The 16,872-nt window shown below is 48.6% G+C and overlaps 2 protein-coding genes across 3 annotated transcripts in view; one reads left to right on the top strand and one right to left on the bottom strand.

The window, feature by feature from the left end:
• The window catches only part of Tg (thyroglobulin), a 186,685-nt gene that overhangs the window by 28,066 nt on the left and 141,747 nt on the right, over positions 1–16,872 (bottom strand). The gene's annotated exons all lie outside the window — the stretch shown is intronic.
• The window catches only part of Sla (Src like adaptor), a 28,182-nt gene continuing 25,931 nt past the window's right edge, over positions 14,622–16,872 (top strand). Inside the window, exon 1 of the mRNA XM_042699955.1 lies at positions 14,622–14,894. The gene's annotated coding sequence lies outside the window, so the exon portion shown is untranslated. The remainder of the gene's footprint in view (positions 14,895–16,872) is intronic.

Raw genomic sequence — 16,872 nt, 5'->3', positions numbered from 1 at the left:
AGAACCTAGTCAGTGCTTGAACTTGAGCCACTGACCTTTAACCTGAAGTTCAGGGAGGGTGGACATAATACATACAACACAATGTCAATTTGGTGCTAGTGTTGAGTTCTGTGCCATAGGTTTGCTTTTCTAACATCCAGGGTGGCTGGCTTTTCTGAGAACCACTAGCTGTGGTTTTCTTCACAGAGCAGACGGTGGAGTTGGGGTGGCGAGGAAGGGCTGCTGGGCCCAGCATTGTCCAGGAGCAGGCTTGGGGACAGGAGGACCTCAGGATGACTCTCTGATGTTGTCAACATTTTAGCCAGCTATAAATAGCCAGGGCCTGACTCAGGGAGGAAGTGGTTCAAGAAGTGGGCTACAGTGATATCCTGAGATAGCTTAGAGAACTTTCCTCTCTCTTATTTCATTCCATTGATCTTTCTGAAGGAAACTTCTTTCACCATGGAAAATCAGCAGTTAGGAAAACCAATGGCTGCTCAGGCCTGGTTCAGAGTACTTTCTTAGAGACCAAGAACTTGGTGGCCATGGGCCACTCCTGAATATAGTTGGTCAACAGAGGGGCAAGGCCTGAACTCCAGCTCTATCATTGTCGTCTGGTGACATAGTGAGCAGGTCTCAAGGCCTGCATGCCCCCATGGGGAATGTGAATAAGATGCCCATGTCCAGGGCCAGGACGGGACAGGACGAAGATGGCGTGGGTCCCTACACAGCTGCATGGAAGCAGGACCTCGGTGCAGAGCCACACTCTCGGCCACTGCATTAGGGCAGCAGGTCTGCAGCCCAGGCCTGCGCTTTATCTACATCTGACCTGTTATTAAGTGGCGATGAGTTTCCTCTTGTCGTTTTATTTAACTTCAAAAATAGCATGGGCCCAAATCATAACTGCTGACCACGGCTTTTTCCTGGAACTTCTGCACACTGTTTTGACCTCAGTTAGCTCTGGTTATGAACTCAAAGATCTGCCCTGCCAAGCACGGAGTGTGCACACACACACACACACACACACACACACACACACACACACACACAGAATCCCAGGCAGACAACCTCTCACAGAGACACATAGACACACTAGGACACATAGTCAGATGAACAGACATACACACACAGATACAGACATGCAGAGAAACATACACACACACATGCACATAAGCACACACACAAGCACACGCACAGACACAGTCCCAGGAAGACACACTCATACAGAGACACACAGATGTACTTGGTCACAGCCTGAAGAACATACACACAAAGAAACACAAATACAGCCCCCCCTAGGAACATACAGATACACATAGACATACATGCAAGCACATACACACATACATAATACAGATGCAGATATATACACAAACTGAAGCATACATACACACACCATCAACCCTTTTTCAGGCAGATGCTTGAACCCTCTCTCAGGTCTTCCATGATGTCCTCCACCAGCGGAGCAAAAGGAACGGGCAGATTTTCTGTGACAAGCTTGGCATCCCACACACACCCTGGATGTGTCTGCATGGCCCAGCCCTAGGGACAGGCAGCAGAAGGTAGCTCTGTGCAGGTGCAGGCCCTCCCACAGTCCCCCACGCCACCTCTGTCCTTGCTGTGAGGTGGAGCACTATGAGGGGAGGAGCAGGGGGGCAGGAAGAGGGGGTGCAGTACAGTCCTTAGCCACAGACTCATCGGCAGGCACCACGTGGCATTGCTGAGCCAACTTCTACAAAGTCTTAAGCTGTGCCAGCTGCCCTGGTCCCCTGGTGGAGCTACAGAGGATAGGAGTTGGCCTTGAGGCCTTAGCACGCCAGCAGAGGCATATATATATATATATATATATATATAGTAAGTATATATATTATATATATGCATATACAATATACATATACATTATATACATATATGTATATACTATATATGTGTGTCATATATATAATATATATGTACTTACTGTGTGTGTGTGTGTGTGTGTGTGTGTGTGTGTGTACTGACACAGGGAGAGAGGGAGGGGAGCACTATTTGTGAGGGAGTGGATGGACAAATGAAAGGAAAGCCAGGGGAACACTGAATTATCCTGAAGGAAACAGGGAATTTGGTAGTGACAATGCGGAGTCCAGTCCAGAGCAGGGTAACTCTCTAGGCAGGAGGACATTTTCAAAGGTCCAAGCTTGAGCTGCAACCTTGCCTACTGCCGTGGGCAGTCAGCATAACGTTTGAATAGGGGATTACATAAAGTATCTGAGTGTCATGAGGCCATATCTTTGCATTCTGAGCGCTCAGAAGGCCTGTGGAAATGACTGAACTAGGAGCCTCCTCTTGTCACCCCTAAGGGTAGGTGACAAATGTCATTCTGTTACTGCCCAACACAGAGCCTGCAACAGCAGCCCTACAAGGCTGTATGCTACAGCACTAGACAGGGATGAAGGGTGGATGCTGCCTGCCAAGCTGGAAGGAGCCCCAGGCAGGGTTCTTGGCGGGCATCACAGGGCCCAAGAACCTGGGGAGGAAGGTGTGACCCAGAGTGAATTCCACTGCCCCACACAGTTGGCTGGGAATGAGGCCAAGCCTGGAGACTGCAACCAAGTCCTGTGGGAAGTTGAGCGGGTTGGAATCCCAGAGAAAAAAACCCAGAAGCTACAGCAGAGGCACTTGAGATAAACAACCATAACAACAATAACAACAAAGCCCAACAGCTGGCATCCATGCCCCACGAGTATTGTCTGAAATATCTTCTACCCAGGATGTCCTTCCTCCTCATTCCTGACAGCATGAGTCTTATGGTAATTTGTAGCACTTTGGTTCTGGCAAAACTTCAGACAGAGCTATGATAATGAATAAACATTCCTCTCAAAACCTGAGTCTTAAAGGGGCCAAACTCACTTCTGCTCTTCTTAAGAATGAGCAATTCTCAGTTTTTCTTGGTGGAGGCTGTGGAATTTGGATGAGAAAAATCAAAGGGTCAGTTCAACGTGTGGCGCTGGGCATGGTGGTATACACCTGTCATCTACAGTGGGAGGCCTGAGATAGGTGGATCAGAGTCTCGGCACATGCCCCTAACGGGATTAGGACCCTATCTTAAAAATAATCAGTGAAGAAAGGGCTGGAGGCATGGCTCAGTGGTAAAATTTCTGCCCAGAGAGCACAAGACCCCGAGTTCAAATCCCAGTAGTATAACAAGAAAAAATGGATTGTGTATTATAGTACCTTTTGTCCTTGGACCAGTCACTGCCACTGCCCCTTAGCAGCTGCTGATGGTGAAGGGCACTTAAGAGCACTTTGATGAAGCGCTTCATGCCCGCATATGAAAACAGAACCACAAAACCTTTCGACGTAGTGATTTCTGTTGTTGCAGCTGCTGCTTTTGTGATGCTGGGGTTTAAACTCAGGCTCACACTCTTGTTAGGCAAGCACTGTTACCCTTGAGCCATACCTCCAGCCCTGAGTTTTGCTAGTTTTTCCTCTGAGATAAGAGTCTCACTTCCTGCCCAAGCATGGGTCTAGGTATGACCCATCTATGTTTGGCTTCCTGTGTACCCAGGATTAGATGTTCACCACCACCTCTGGCACACCATTCATTATGAAGGGAGCCCTTCTAGCTATTCTCTCTGGGCTGGTCTCAAATTCCAAGCCTCCCAATCATAGCCTCCCAAGCAGATAGGATTACAGGTATGAACTACCTCATTCATGAAAGATGGGAAAAAACACTGTAGGAGGAAAAAAACCTGAGCTAGAGCAGAAGGAAGATACCCAGGAGGAGAAGGAGGGATGAGTAAGGGAGGGCAAAGGCTCTAACAAGCCTCATTGTCTTCATAGGCTGGCCCAGCCTACATAGCCATCATTTTCCTACCCTACAAGAAGGTGAGCTGGAGGGCCTATGTCTAACATCAGCCAGTGCTAGCCCAGTTCCTTTCATGATATTTTTATAAAAATATATAGTAGTATAAAACTCCACTATAGAAAATACAGGTGACAAAACCCAAGAGCTTTGCTATTATACCTAACCTCTTCCCATACCAAAGAATGCTGTCTGCCTCCTGGCTTATCTGGTGTGTGCACACACGTTAGTATGTATATACTCAAGTCTGTGCTCATGCATGGGTGGCGTTACGTGTGTATATGCACACTTTTGGGGAAAACATCTTCCTGCTTCTGCTTCCAGATTATGGGTATGCACTACCATACTCAGCTTGTAAAGGATTCTTAAACTCGGTTAATACAAGTGTCTCATCAGACACATAATTGCAAATATATCATCTATTCTGTCTGCTGTCTCTTCCCTTTCCTGACAGCGTCTTTTAAAATTTTACAAGTCCAATAGATCTGTCTTTTCTCTTTTCCTACTAGTGCTTTTGCTGTTGTGGCTAAGAAACTGTTTTTTAATACAAGGTCTAGAAATTCTGCCCTGTATTCTATAAATATTTAGGTTTAAAACATTTTGTTAGGCAGGTCTTATAGTGTGTGTGTGTGTGTGTGTGTGTGTGTGTGTGTGTGTGTGTGTGATTGGTATTTGACCCCACAGCTTCATACTTGCTAGGCAATCACTGTCTGCTTCCTCAGAGGATAAAGTATTTGCAAACTGACATTGCCCATCCCACTTTTCTACACAGGGAGGAGAAAGAAGGAGGGTACTGATACACTATGGGTATCTACTGCCTTCTGCACTCTTCATCGATGTTCTAGTTTGTGCTCTCTGCCTCTGAGCAAGAGAACCATGACTGTGCCTGCATCAAAGAGTGTCAGAGGCTGAGAGGGACAAAAGTCCTGCCCCCCACTGCCCAGTGCCAGGAGCCAGTCAGGACATTTGCCTCTGAAGACACTGCAGCCTGGTGATGCTCAGTAGCACCTGCCTTCCCCTCCCCACTATGGGCTTTTCCAGCTAATGGCGCTGTCCAGTTGGCCACACTGAATAACCACCCTGAGCCTATGGAGCCCACTGGGTGGAGCCGATACCAGCCTGTTGGGGGGCGGGGAGGGCTCCAAAGACCCCATCCCTGGCACTTCTTTGGCTTTGAAATGGACAGGACTTGGTCTTGGCTTTGCTCTCGTAGATCAGAGCACACACCTGACATGGCTCCCCCCCCCCCCCCCCGATCTTTCTGACTTGACAAAACGCCTTTTTCCATCTGTCACAGACATGATGTCTAATTGCTTCTGTCACCTGCTGGCTGTCAGAAGCCATTGAAATTGTGTGACACTTGAAAATTACTGATTTCCCAGGCCAAGGTGTCATACGTGGAGAAGTGCCAGCGTGAGCAATTGCCAAGGCCGAGACTGCCCTCCTTCAGGAGCCATGCAGTGTGAGCATCCCCAGGCTGCCAGGGAGCCCTTCATGCATACACATGGGCATCTGCTTCTCCGCACAGGAAACTTCCTAATGAGAACTTGTAGGGGAGCATGTGCTTCTCCCCAGTTTTCTTCTTTGTTCTCTTTCAAACAAGCCAAGTATGGAGGTAATCTCCTGTAATCCCAGCCCTCGGGCAGGTGGGAAGGTGGGATCCCTAATAGAGGTCAGCCTGGGTCACATAATGAATTCAAGGTCAGCCTGGTCTATATTGTGAGAGCCTGTCTCAGAAAAACCCAATCGGTCCACCAACCAAACAACCAAAACGTGTGAAACACAAGAAGAGAGGCGCTCAGAGAAATAATGAGTTGGAAAATAAAGAAATAATGAGCTGGTATGCAAATTACCCCCATCTGATCCAAACATACTGCATACATGTCACAATGTTACCCACACATATGTGCAAGGATTACATGTTCACCCAAGAAAATATTAAAGCCCACTAAAGAAGAAAGCTTTTAAGAACTACGTTTCCAAGAATATGAATTTGGAAATTCTGTCATGCTGCAGTCTGTGCTCTGAGTGGACTTGTCACCTTGTCCACTCAGTGAACTTGGGTTCCACAGCCGAAGGCTGGGTTTGATTGGCATGTCTTATGTGTGCTCTGCAGCCAGGTGATATCACAGATGTTAGCCCCCGGCAGCAGCTCTAGGAGTCCTGTTGTCCAGTGTCTACTTTTATCTGGACAGACTGAGTAGAGAGAGGTTGAGGGGTGCCCCTGGCTCCCACACCCTAGGATCCCACACCTTGGACTGAAGCCTCCACTCAGACTCTGCCCTGTATGGAGACAGCTTTTTTCCCATAGCCTTGACTCCTGTCACTAGCTTAGATTAGGAAGAGCAAGGCCCGAGATGTGAGATTAGAGAAGAGAGTAGGTGGAACTCAGTGAAGATGTCCACAAAGAGACAGATGTATCCAGAAGGCCAGTGTTCCTGGCCCCCTCTTACCATTTCTTCCTTTTTTTCTTCCTTCCCCCAGTGCTGCTGGCCAGCTTATGCCCAGCAGGAGCAAAACTCATGAGCAGGAAGACCTGAAGAGGGGGTGGGAACTCCCACCTTGAGAACACAGAGGAGGATCCCAGAGGCCTCTCAGGACAGCCCACAGGAACCATGACTAAGGGTCATGGTGTAGAGGGGCTGAGGATGACTCTGTGTAGGTAGAGGCTGAGCAGAGAGCCGATAGCCACTGATACACAGGGGCTGTCAGGGGAAGGGGCTTGGAGGAAGGGCTGGACCCAAGCCTAGTAGGGCTCCTGGTTACCTCTATAGAAGGAGTGAGCGAAGGAGTCTCTAGGGTCTGGGGCCAGGTGTGAAATTCAGGGAGCTCACACAGGCTATGGTGGAGGGAATGGCTACAGAGGACCTGCACCAGGAAACAATGTCCAGCACCACCCTGGGGTATTGTCCGGTAGGGAGACCCTCTGAGGTTTCTGTGTTGTGACTATCTGGTCCACCAGCTGAATTATAGTCTATGGTTCTGGCCTGCCTAGTGTCTACCTCCGCAAGCCTGGGGCCTCACCAGCCCTGCAGCTTGTGTGTTCAGAGGGGCTGGAACTTCCCTGTGATGTTCACTTCCTCTTCTCATGGCCCATCCCCCACCCAGAATGAGAGCAGCTCCGATAGCCCCAGGCTCCCCACTCAAGCTGACTCGCACCCACAGTGTTCCCTAAGGGTCCCCCTGGGGCACCTGCCGATGCACCTCTCTGAACTAAACAGGCACTCATCTGAATCTCTAGATGGACTTCGTCCCAGGAATCCATCTCACACCATGCCCAACACCAACCCCTTCATGCCTGCCTGACAAGAACAAGGACACAAGCTTACTTGTTTGTCAGAGGAAGGGGCAGTCAGTTGGAAGAGATGTAAAAAGAACAGGCAAGAATGGATTTTGGGGTTTGAGAAATCTTAATCCTTCACTGATCACTTGGCCTATACTCTCTGGACCTGTTTCCTCATCTATAAAACAGAGGGGAGCAGGGTGAGACTTAAGTGTATTGCATAGGTCTGAGCATAGCTCACAGGACTCCTCAGCCCAGGTTCAAGTTCAGACCTGCTCATTAGCTTCATGCCCTTAGAAAAATGACCTAACTTCCTGTCACTTCAGTTTTCCAAAATGTAAATTAAAGATGAAGAGAAGAGCCAACTCATTCATTTTGGTGGGCAAACTCTTAAGAAAATGGTATACTCCAGGTTTCCAATAAACAGTATGAGTTGTTGGAATCACAAGCAATATTTCAATGCATTCTTGTGAAAAATAAAGGATTAAAAACCACATTAACCTTATGACTCATTCAAAGATATCAGTAGTCATAAGGTTTATTTAACACATTAACCTTATAACTACTCAAACATGAAAATATTCTATTTTTAGATGAATAGAATAGAAGTTAACCATTCTCCAAGTCTAAAGCAAAGGTGTTTGGGTTGAAATTTCATTCTGGCTAAAGTTAACGTCTAAGCAATAAACCATGGCTGCCACTGCTGAGTACAATTAGTCTCGACTCAGTGGGCACAGAAATTAATGCTCTGATAATTTCACACCTTTCCAATCAGCTTCAACTGAATGACAGCGAATCATATGGCATCAAGGTCAATTTTGAGCTTTTGATAACAAACTCTTGTCATCGGGGAAAAAGCATGTATCTCTGAGAAGTATTAAGGCATCTCACAATGAGAATGTTGGAAGGGATTTGAATAAAAGCCAGAGTCATTCTGTCATAGCTGCTAACCTTACTTCATGTGGAACAAGCACATTTGTAGATGGCTGGCAAAGACGTACTGGCACTGTGACTTCTGAGTGAGTACAATGGTCTCCAGAGTGTACGCTGGCTGACTCAGGTTATGTCAGGAAGCTAATCGCACAAGCCTTATCATCAGACAGCCAGCTGGTTTCTAGGATGGCAGGCCTGCCCTGCTGCCTCTAACTACTCTATTTTGAGATAATCCATGAGCTTTCTGAGCAGCTCCTACTACAGGTGGCTGAGGAATCTGAGGATGATTAGGCCTCAAGAAAGTTTGCCAATGAGGAGAACATTCTCTGTACTATTCTCCTTCCCTTCTTCCCTCCCTTCCTCTCAGCCAGTATTTGCTGGTTGCTTTGGCCATACAAAGTATGGCACTTAGTGTCACACTGACAAAACAGATGTTCTCCTAGATTCTCAGAAATGAGAGCTTTTAAAAGCCAGACCCGCAGAGCGATGGGGAAAATGTTTTTATGAGACTCTCTTGACAAAGGACAGCAGCCAATCCACCATGCCTGGGCTCTTTCTCATGGGAAGACTGGATTTGTGCTCAAGCAGAGCTCACTATGATTCCTATGTCCTTCAGAGGACAGCCCATGGATTGGCATGGAGGGAAGACAACAAGCAATTCATTCAAAGCCCTTGTCAAGACTTCTTTCTTTTTTTTCTTCAAGACTTCTTATTGCTTTGAAGTGACAGGATACCTGCTCTCTCTGATAGTCTCCAGGATGGGGGTAGCCAAGAGATAATCACTAGAATAGAGGCTGAAAGTTCTGGAGTGTTTACTTACAAATATTGTTTAAGGAAACTTACATTTTCTTGTTTGCAAGGCAACTGAATATGGATAGACTAGGGTTGCTCACTAACAACTCCCTGCATAATCAGAAATTAGGAGATGACAAGCCAGACGATAGGAGGCAGTGAAGGGAACAGTGGAGCTAGGATGCCACCCTTGTCCCTGGACAGGTGTAGTTCATGCTAGCAATGGCTGGGCTGCTGGCAATGGCTTTGCCTTTGTCATCCTTCATCCTCTCCATTGCCACATGGAATGTGGAATGAGCAGTGCTAGGGCTCAGACTATCAGAACCTGAAGAGCTTCACCTGGTGTGAAGAACAGGTGCTGGGGGGGGGGCACTGCTTTCTACAGGAGCACTAAGCTCTCTGTCATATGCAGACTTGCATGAGGACACGGGTGGACTGTTCATTCCTGAGCAGTGGATAGGTGAGCAGGAATCACCAAAGCAAGAGCCAGGATTGCTATCTAAGTTGCAGGCAGTAGAGGAAGGTACTGACAAGGAGGAGGATGAGGACCTGGTACAGATCCACGCAGTCCTTAGGGCAGTGGGGATATAGAAGGCTAGGGCAGAGAAGGGCAGACACTGGTCTGGCCCATTGGTCTCTTCTGGTGGGTCAGAGAGGGGCAGACAGTGAGCTCAGGAGGGGAGAGGACTGACATCCAATTCAGACAAGACCCAACCGAAGTCATTCCATGATAAGAAGGAAATGAGAAGGTATAGAGAGGCCACTCATGAGCTCATCAGACTCCTAGCCTCACTAGACTTCCACCATGTTTGAGGTCCTCCACAAACACCATCTCTTTGTCAGACCTTGGGCCAGTGAAGAGTTCCTTCAACACTGGAGCCACACCACACTGCCCACTCAGTTCACTCTTGGCCCCTGGATTCATTCAGAGCTCCTGCAGGGCAGAACATGCAGGGGGTCATCCTGTACCCCTCCCCCCAGCTTGGCTCCAGACTGGATCAAGGGAGTCCCTGCATAAATGCCCATATGAAGGAATGAATACATCTTTTCTAGGTTCTAGGAAAGGAAAACACTTGCCAATCAGTAAAGAAAGCAGAGATGCAAGCTGCTGTAGCTGGGCACTGCTCAGGGACCCTCTAGTCCTCTGGGGGCAAACTGTGACCCTTTTGGTGGATTCTTGCAAAACTAGAAGTGCAGGTTCTACAAGCCACAGGCAGTGCCTTGGTTGAGCAAGGACCAGCTCTAGTGAGTCAATGGAAGGAGGTGGAAACAGACTTTCCACTTTTCTTGCTCCTGAGATAGTTCTTAGTCCCTTCCTTGGGCTTCCCACCGAGACTCAACCACCTTCAGGTTCCACTTAGTGGAGGGCTCAGTTCCTTTCTAGCTCTGCGCTCTGACTTTCAGAGAAACACTAATATTTGTCCTCCCTCAGGTGGGATAGTTAACACATGGTCTTCCAGGCTTGAAAACAGACGGTCATAACCTATGTCATTGTGTGTGACAGATGTGAGCTTGGTTCTTTATTTATTGGATGGGTATCTCTTCTGGACGAGGCTCCATACCTGCTTACTGAACTCAACCAGCCTGCCCAAGTCTCTGTATAAGAAAGGCCATTTGTCTGGGTCCTGAAGCTGAGAACTTCGGAGGCTTTGATCTTGCTCTTGTTAGGTGGTTCACATACATCTTCACGGCCAACTGGTATTAGTAACTTGTAGCCTCCAGGGAAGACTGAGAAATCTGCTCAAGGTCACACACCCCTAGGGCTCCCTTCTTGACCTTGTCTCCAACATGAAATGTGCTCCATTCTTGAAATGCAGGTAAAACTCCCAGTGTGTGTGTGTGAGAGGGTGTACTTCTGGACAGGGGAGGCCTGGAATTCTTATGCACAAGGTGAGCACTGGGTGGACTGTTGGCACAGGTTGGGAAGGATGGAGGCAAGGGGTGTGGGACCTGTTTGCAGGGCAGGGGGTTGGAAGTGTCTATGGGGTGAGGCACAGAGGCTCCCAGTGGTGCTGGCCTTATGGGAACTGTGAAGCTGGGGTGGAGCTAGCTGCGGGAAGCGAGGCTTGGTAGCAGCCTAAGAAGGATACAACAGGACCCAACCTTTCACTGGGAATGCAGGGATGGGAAAGGACCAGTGGGAAGCTGAAGGAGAACTTGGGAAGACTAGCTAGGGGGTTAGCAGCCCACAACCTTGAGAGTCCACAAACATAGACTAGGGGGCACCGCGGCATGCGCTGGTGGCCAAGGACAAGTGAGGGGAGCCGGGCTTGGTCAGGTGCCACCCATACAGCCAGGGTAACAGCAAACACATACGGAGAGCAAGAGCCCTGGAGCACCAGTGTGCTTCCTGGCAGTCCCCTGGCTCCTCTAGGCTCCAGACCACAACTCAGCTTCCAGCTCAGAGCACTGGCTGCTCTTTCCCTGGCTGGCTCTTCAACTTAATCCTCACATCTGGACACTGGCCCCTTTCCAAGGTCACCCTTCTGAGGAGAGAATTCCATGCTCGCCGTGTCCTCTCAGATACTTTTCTTTCCATAGTACCAGGGTCTGAATTGAGGCCTTGTGTTTGCTAGGTAGGTACTCTACGACTTGAGCCATACCCCAATCCTTTTTGCTTTAGATACTCTTTTGTACAGGGTCTCACGTTTTTTGTCTGGTTAGCCTAAAAACAAGCCGCTGGACCAAGATGGGAACTTGACTCAGCGTGGGTGGTGCCCTGCCAAGTGACGCTGGAGCTGCTACTCACAGCCAGTTCCAGCAGGGAACATAACATCTGGCTCCTGGTAGGAGACCCCATCACCAGAGCAAAGGTGGTGACCGCATTGTTCCATTCAGCTGCGCAACCCTGAAGCTACATACGGCTGGCACCTTAGTGACCGCCCTGTGCCCATTTGTCTGGGTCCTGAAAGCAAATTAATTTGCAAATATTTCCAGAGGAATCTTCTTCCTACACAGATGGTCTGGGGTAGCTTCATGAGCCCTGAAGTGTAATTTCCTTCTGCACTAGTGCAGCCTGGGCTGGCTTACCTTGAAGTCCTCAAAGGAACATCACTCGCCAGTGTCTCTTGTATGGACTCAGCATGTTGATGACCTTGACATTTAATGATTGCTTAGATGGAATGCAGCTAGGCCCCACCAGGCATTGGTACATTCTACATGGAATCAGAGCCGGGAGTCTGCTCAGCCTCCTCTCTGGCTACCTCACCATCAGTTTCTTGCTTCTACTCCTGGGGGTGTAACACAAGCATCTGTCTCCTCCACTAGATTATACATTCCTCCAGGGCAGGACAGGGGTGGGGCCACTCATCCACCTCTGAGGATTCTGCCCCACGTGTCCCCACAGGGAAGTCAGCAAATGTTTACCACATCCCATGTCCAGCAATATGCAATGAACCGTGTTTTGTGCTGGACTTAGGCAACAGCAGAGTATTTGGCCTTGAGCTCCTCGAGGACAGTACCTTGTCCTGCTGGTGCTTAATGCTGTTCAGCACAGTGCTTGGCATGGAGCAAGTGCTAACCAAGGATTGTTGATGGATTGATTGATGGAATGGATGAATGGGCCATAGCATGAATAAATGACAATGTTCTTGAACTCAATGCCTCCTTCATGGACTAGGAGAGAAACAGGCAGTATAGAAAATGGCCCTTGGAAGGATACTCAGGACACTGCAGATGCAGTGGGAGAGGCCTGGGAGGCAGCTTTCACAAAGCAACCCTCCTTTGAGGAACCTCTGTTCTGAAACAGGAACAGACCTGACTCTGCCACAGTGGCTCCTGGAGGGTGTTCTCCTTCACACCAGGCTCTGCCCGCAGCCACTCATCTGCCTCTGCCCTCAGACTGCAGTGTCCTTAAGGATGGCCTGGGTCTGTCCCCAGACATCCTCCTCTCAAACCAGATGTGCATCCTCACCCTGGCTTGTTGTCTGGCTGGTTCCTGTCCCTCTTGTGGATCTCAGCTCAGCTGTGCTCTGAGCCATGCTCTGAGCCTTTGTCCTCTGTCCGCTCCAAGGAAGAGGAGCTCAGAGAGGGTGGGCTTCACCAGTCTGCAGTCATGGCTGAATCTAAGTCAGGAGGGTGCTTTGCATAGCCGTATAAGCGAAGGAACAAGGTTAGTAGTGGGTACATTCCGTGTAACACCAGTTGAACATTGGGAAGTGGTTGTGCTGCTTCCACCTTCTGACTAAACTTGCCTGCACAGCCCTGCCCTCTTTTTTCCCACGTTGAGCAATGGCCCACATTTGGCAATGTTTCTTGGCACCTTCCCAGCATGCTGTGCACACAGGTGGCTCCTCAGGCCCAGGCTGTCTGAGAAGCCCTCTGTCTAGTACAGGGTAACTTCTAAATTTACACACAGCCCTGGTGTTTTTAATTTATCTTTGCAAACTACACCCCAAGTAAAGTTTCACAATGACTGTCCTGGGGTGACTGTGTGAGCCTCACTGGGTGGGGCCCTGGGCCTCAGGCCCTCAACTCTGCCCTGGCTCTGAGCAAGGACTAGCTGTGCAACCCAGGCAAGTCATCGTGTTCTCTGATGCCCTGTCTAGAAAGTGAAGGGGCAGGAGAAGACAACTTGGCACTCACTGTCACCAGGCATTTCTTGCTCCTAAGCAGGCAAGTCCCAAGAGATCCTTGACCTGGTGTTCTGGAGCCTTCAACCTTTCCTTGATATGCCTATAAAACCTGCAGGCCTGGATTTTCTCTACAGACACACACACACACACACACACACACACACACACACACACACACACACAGACAAATGACCCACCTTTGGCAGTGTTTCCTTTCTGGCATGCTGTGTTCACAGGTAGCTCCTCAGGCCACCTGTATCTATCTAGCTATCCATATATATATACTTCCATATATATGGATATACTCATATATCCATATATATATACACATATGTGTATATATGAATATATGGAAATATTTGATATACATAATGTATTATATAATACATAAATCTATATTTTAATTTCAAGCTCATGGAAAGGTTGAAAGAGGAGAAAGATCATTTTATATACTCTTCCCCTTGATTCACCAAATATCCAAAATATGGTATACTCTCTCTCTCTCTCTCTCCACTATATTTAAGTAATCATTTTCAAGTTGTATGCATTGTGATCCTTTCCCCCAGATATGTGGCCATGCACACAGGTCCTCTAGGAACCAGAACAGCCTCTCTCATGACCAGCATCTCACTACCACACTCATGAGAACAGATCTCCCCACACTTGCTTTCTAATATGTACCATGAATCCAAACCTCTCCCTCTTCCCCTTCTGGTCCTTTTCCCTTCATTTAGTGCACAATCAAGGATCACCCCGGCATCTAGTTGCCAGGCCTCTTGTGCCTCTTATAATCAAGATCTGGATGTGCTCCTTTTGTCATGAGCTTTCTAGTGTCTTCTGGTGGCAGTACCATAGAGGAGGCAGGATCCCATACCTGTGACGGCTACCAGGAAGCCCTGTGCACACAGGGGTTTGCTGTGCACCTGTCTCTAGTTTATAACCCAGACAAGGCTTGGGAGTTCTCCTTAGGGGCCATTCGACAGTGACACACAGAAGCTGTAAAAACTGGGAAACTCCAAAAAGAGAAGTTGCAGCGAGCTAAGCCACAGCCTCCTTGGGCCCAGTAAGCTCTGGGGATGCACAGGAGCAAATTTTCAGCTCATCTGCCTATTAATTAGGGGGGGGGGGATCCAGAGCAAGATTCTAAATGCCCTGGCCATTTAGAATCAAGCTGTCTGTATTCTCAAGTGGTTTGTAAAAGAATGAATAATGCCTGTCTCTCCTCCCTGTCCTTACAGAGACGAGTCTGCTCAGCGTGGTTAGTGAAACAGGAACCTGCCTTCTGCCAGCTGAGTGCCTTCCCCGTTTCTAACAGAGGAAGTGCAGGCAACTGCAGCCTGACAGCATGGGCCGTTCCTCCCTGTCCTCCTGAACCCTAGCCACCAGCTCACCGTAGAGCAACCGCTGATGGAGCTTGGATGACCCAGAACCTGGTGGTCCTCTACGGCCCATTCCTAAAAGAGGCAAGGCCCCACATCTGCATCTGAAGGTACTTGGGGGAAGTGCTGGGAGGGGTAGGGAGGGACTTCACTTCCTTCTACTCTCCACAGCCAGAGATGAGCTCTGAGGACAAATGGCCTGGCGCCTGGCACAATGTGACTGTTCAGTGCATGCTGACAACTAATACTGAAGAAAGGAGCACTGGGGCGGGCAGAGCAGCACAGGCAGGGAACGTAGGCCACACTCCTCCCACAGGCAAGTGTATTGGCTTCTTGCAAGTGACAACTGGGAGTTGCCATCAGACTTCCTGGCTGAGCAATCTTGGACAAGTCATTTAGATTGGGTGGGGCTAACAGTACTGAGTTCATGCAGGTGTGGTCTATCCAATGAACTAACATAGGCGTAGTGCTCAAGACAGTCTCAGACACAGAGCAGATGCTCAGCAAAGCTGGGAGTTGTGATGTCTAAAGGTGCAAAAGGGCCCAGGTAGGGGAAACCTCAATCATAGAAGAATGTGGTCCTGGTAGCTCAGCCCAAGATCACTGATAAGAGTTGAAGTGGGAGGCGGGTGGACTGTGGTGGGAAAGGGAGAAACACAGATTCCTAAGGATTGGGCACAGGGCACAGGCTCATGGGGACTACACAGAGAGACCCTGGTGTTTGAGAGTGATCTGGACTTTGGCCTCAGGATGGCCTAACTTGGGGCTGTGTTGAGAGTATAAACAGATGTCAGTAATCTGAGTGACAGGGACGAGCAGGGCATGAGAACTTGTATTTTCATGTAATCCTCAGAAAAGTCCTGTAAGTTTGCAATTGCTGTTTGCTTCAGATAAAGGAGCAAATGGGGACTAGGAAGGGTAAGTGACTTGCTCAAGTCACCCGGCTGGTGGGAGTAGGGCAGAGCAGTGACAGGGCTGAGGGGCTGAGGGTGGAGTCTCAGCGACGGCCAGTGGCTAAGGATTTTGGCCCCTGGTTAGAGCAGTGCTCTGTGTTAGGGGTTAAATATCTCATCCTGCGAAAATTGTCCTTCTGAGTTTGGATGCGATTCTAGGCTGCAAGTCTACAGAACTGGACAGTGGGCCTTCGACCATGGGGCAGAAAATGAATTTAGGGGAGAATAAATTCTGGTAAATCCTTCTGTATCTGATCTTCTTGTTAGAAGAATGCTATACACGCCAGGGTACTTAGTATGTTCTGAAAAGTGTAAGGATAACATAGAAAACAGACTGAAATCCTTTCAGACTTCTGCACCTTAAACCTCTCTAGATCTGGGACAACGAGATACCACCATGAGAGGCCATGTTTTACAGCTAGCTATACCAGGGTCAGCTTCTGGGTTGGCCCCCCAAGGGCTGTGTGACTCCAGACAAGTCACTTTGCCTCTCTGAAAGTCAACTTCTTCCTCATCAAATGTCCCACTTCCACTTTATAAAATGCTTGTAAGAAGTCTAAACAGCGTGGAATGCATAAGAGATGCTAAACAGTGGTTATTATTATCATTCCCAAACCAGTCAATCCTGGCAGAGCATTGCTAGCAGGCGGCTGAATTTAGGGAAGTCAAGCTGCAAGGCCAGTGACCTGGGGCATTCCTTCTTTTCCTAACCCCCCAGTTTCTGCCTGTGCCGTGGGAAAGGAGCAGACAAAGTAGGCTTCCACTGCAGTAGATGGGAACCAGTTTAATAATACTGAGAGTGAGCTTTGAGGAGTTATGCCTTTCTTAAACACAGAGCTCATTCATCCCATGGTGCCCGCTTCTGCCTTAGCAGAGGCTGCAGGGTTTTAACTTTTCATTTCACATTCAATGAGAATTTATTTCTCCCTAGCTCAGAGAGAGTTCACAAGTGGAAATTCTCCAGGATTTCCAGCATGTCAGACAAAACCTAAGAGACATGGTAGTACATTCATTTCTGTATGACTGCCTGTCCATCCATCTATCCATCCACCCAACACCTACACATCCATCCATCCATCCATCCATCCATCCACCCACCCATCCATTCATCCATTCACCACCCATCCATCCATCT

Source organism: Dipodomys spectabilis, unplaced genomic scaffold, assembly GCF_019054845.1.
Source record: "Dipodomys spectabilis isolate Male_0828 unplaced genomic scaffold, ASM1905484v1 ptg000264l, whole genome shotgun sequence".
Classification (NCBI taxonomy): domain Eukaryota; kingdom Metazoa; phylum Chordata; class Mammalia; order Rodentia; family Heteromyidae; genus Dipodomys; species Dipodomys spectabilis.
This window is presented reverse-complemented; position numbering and strand designations above follow the sequence as displayed.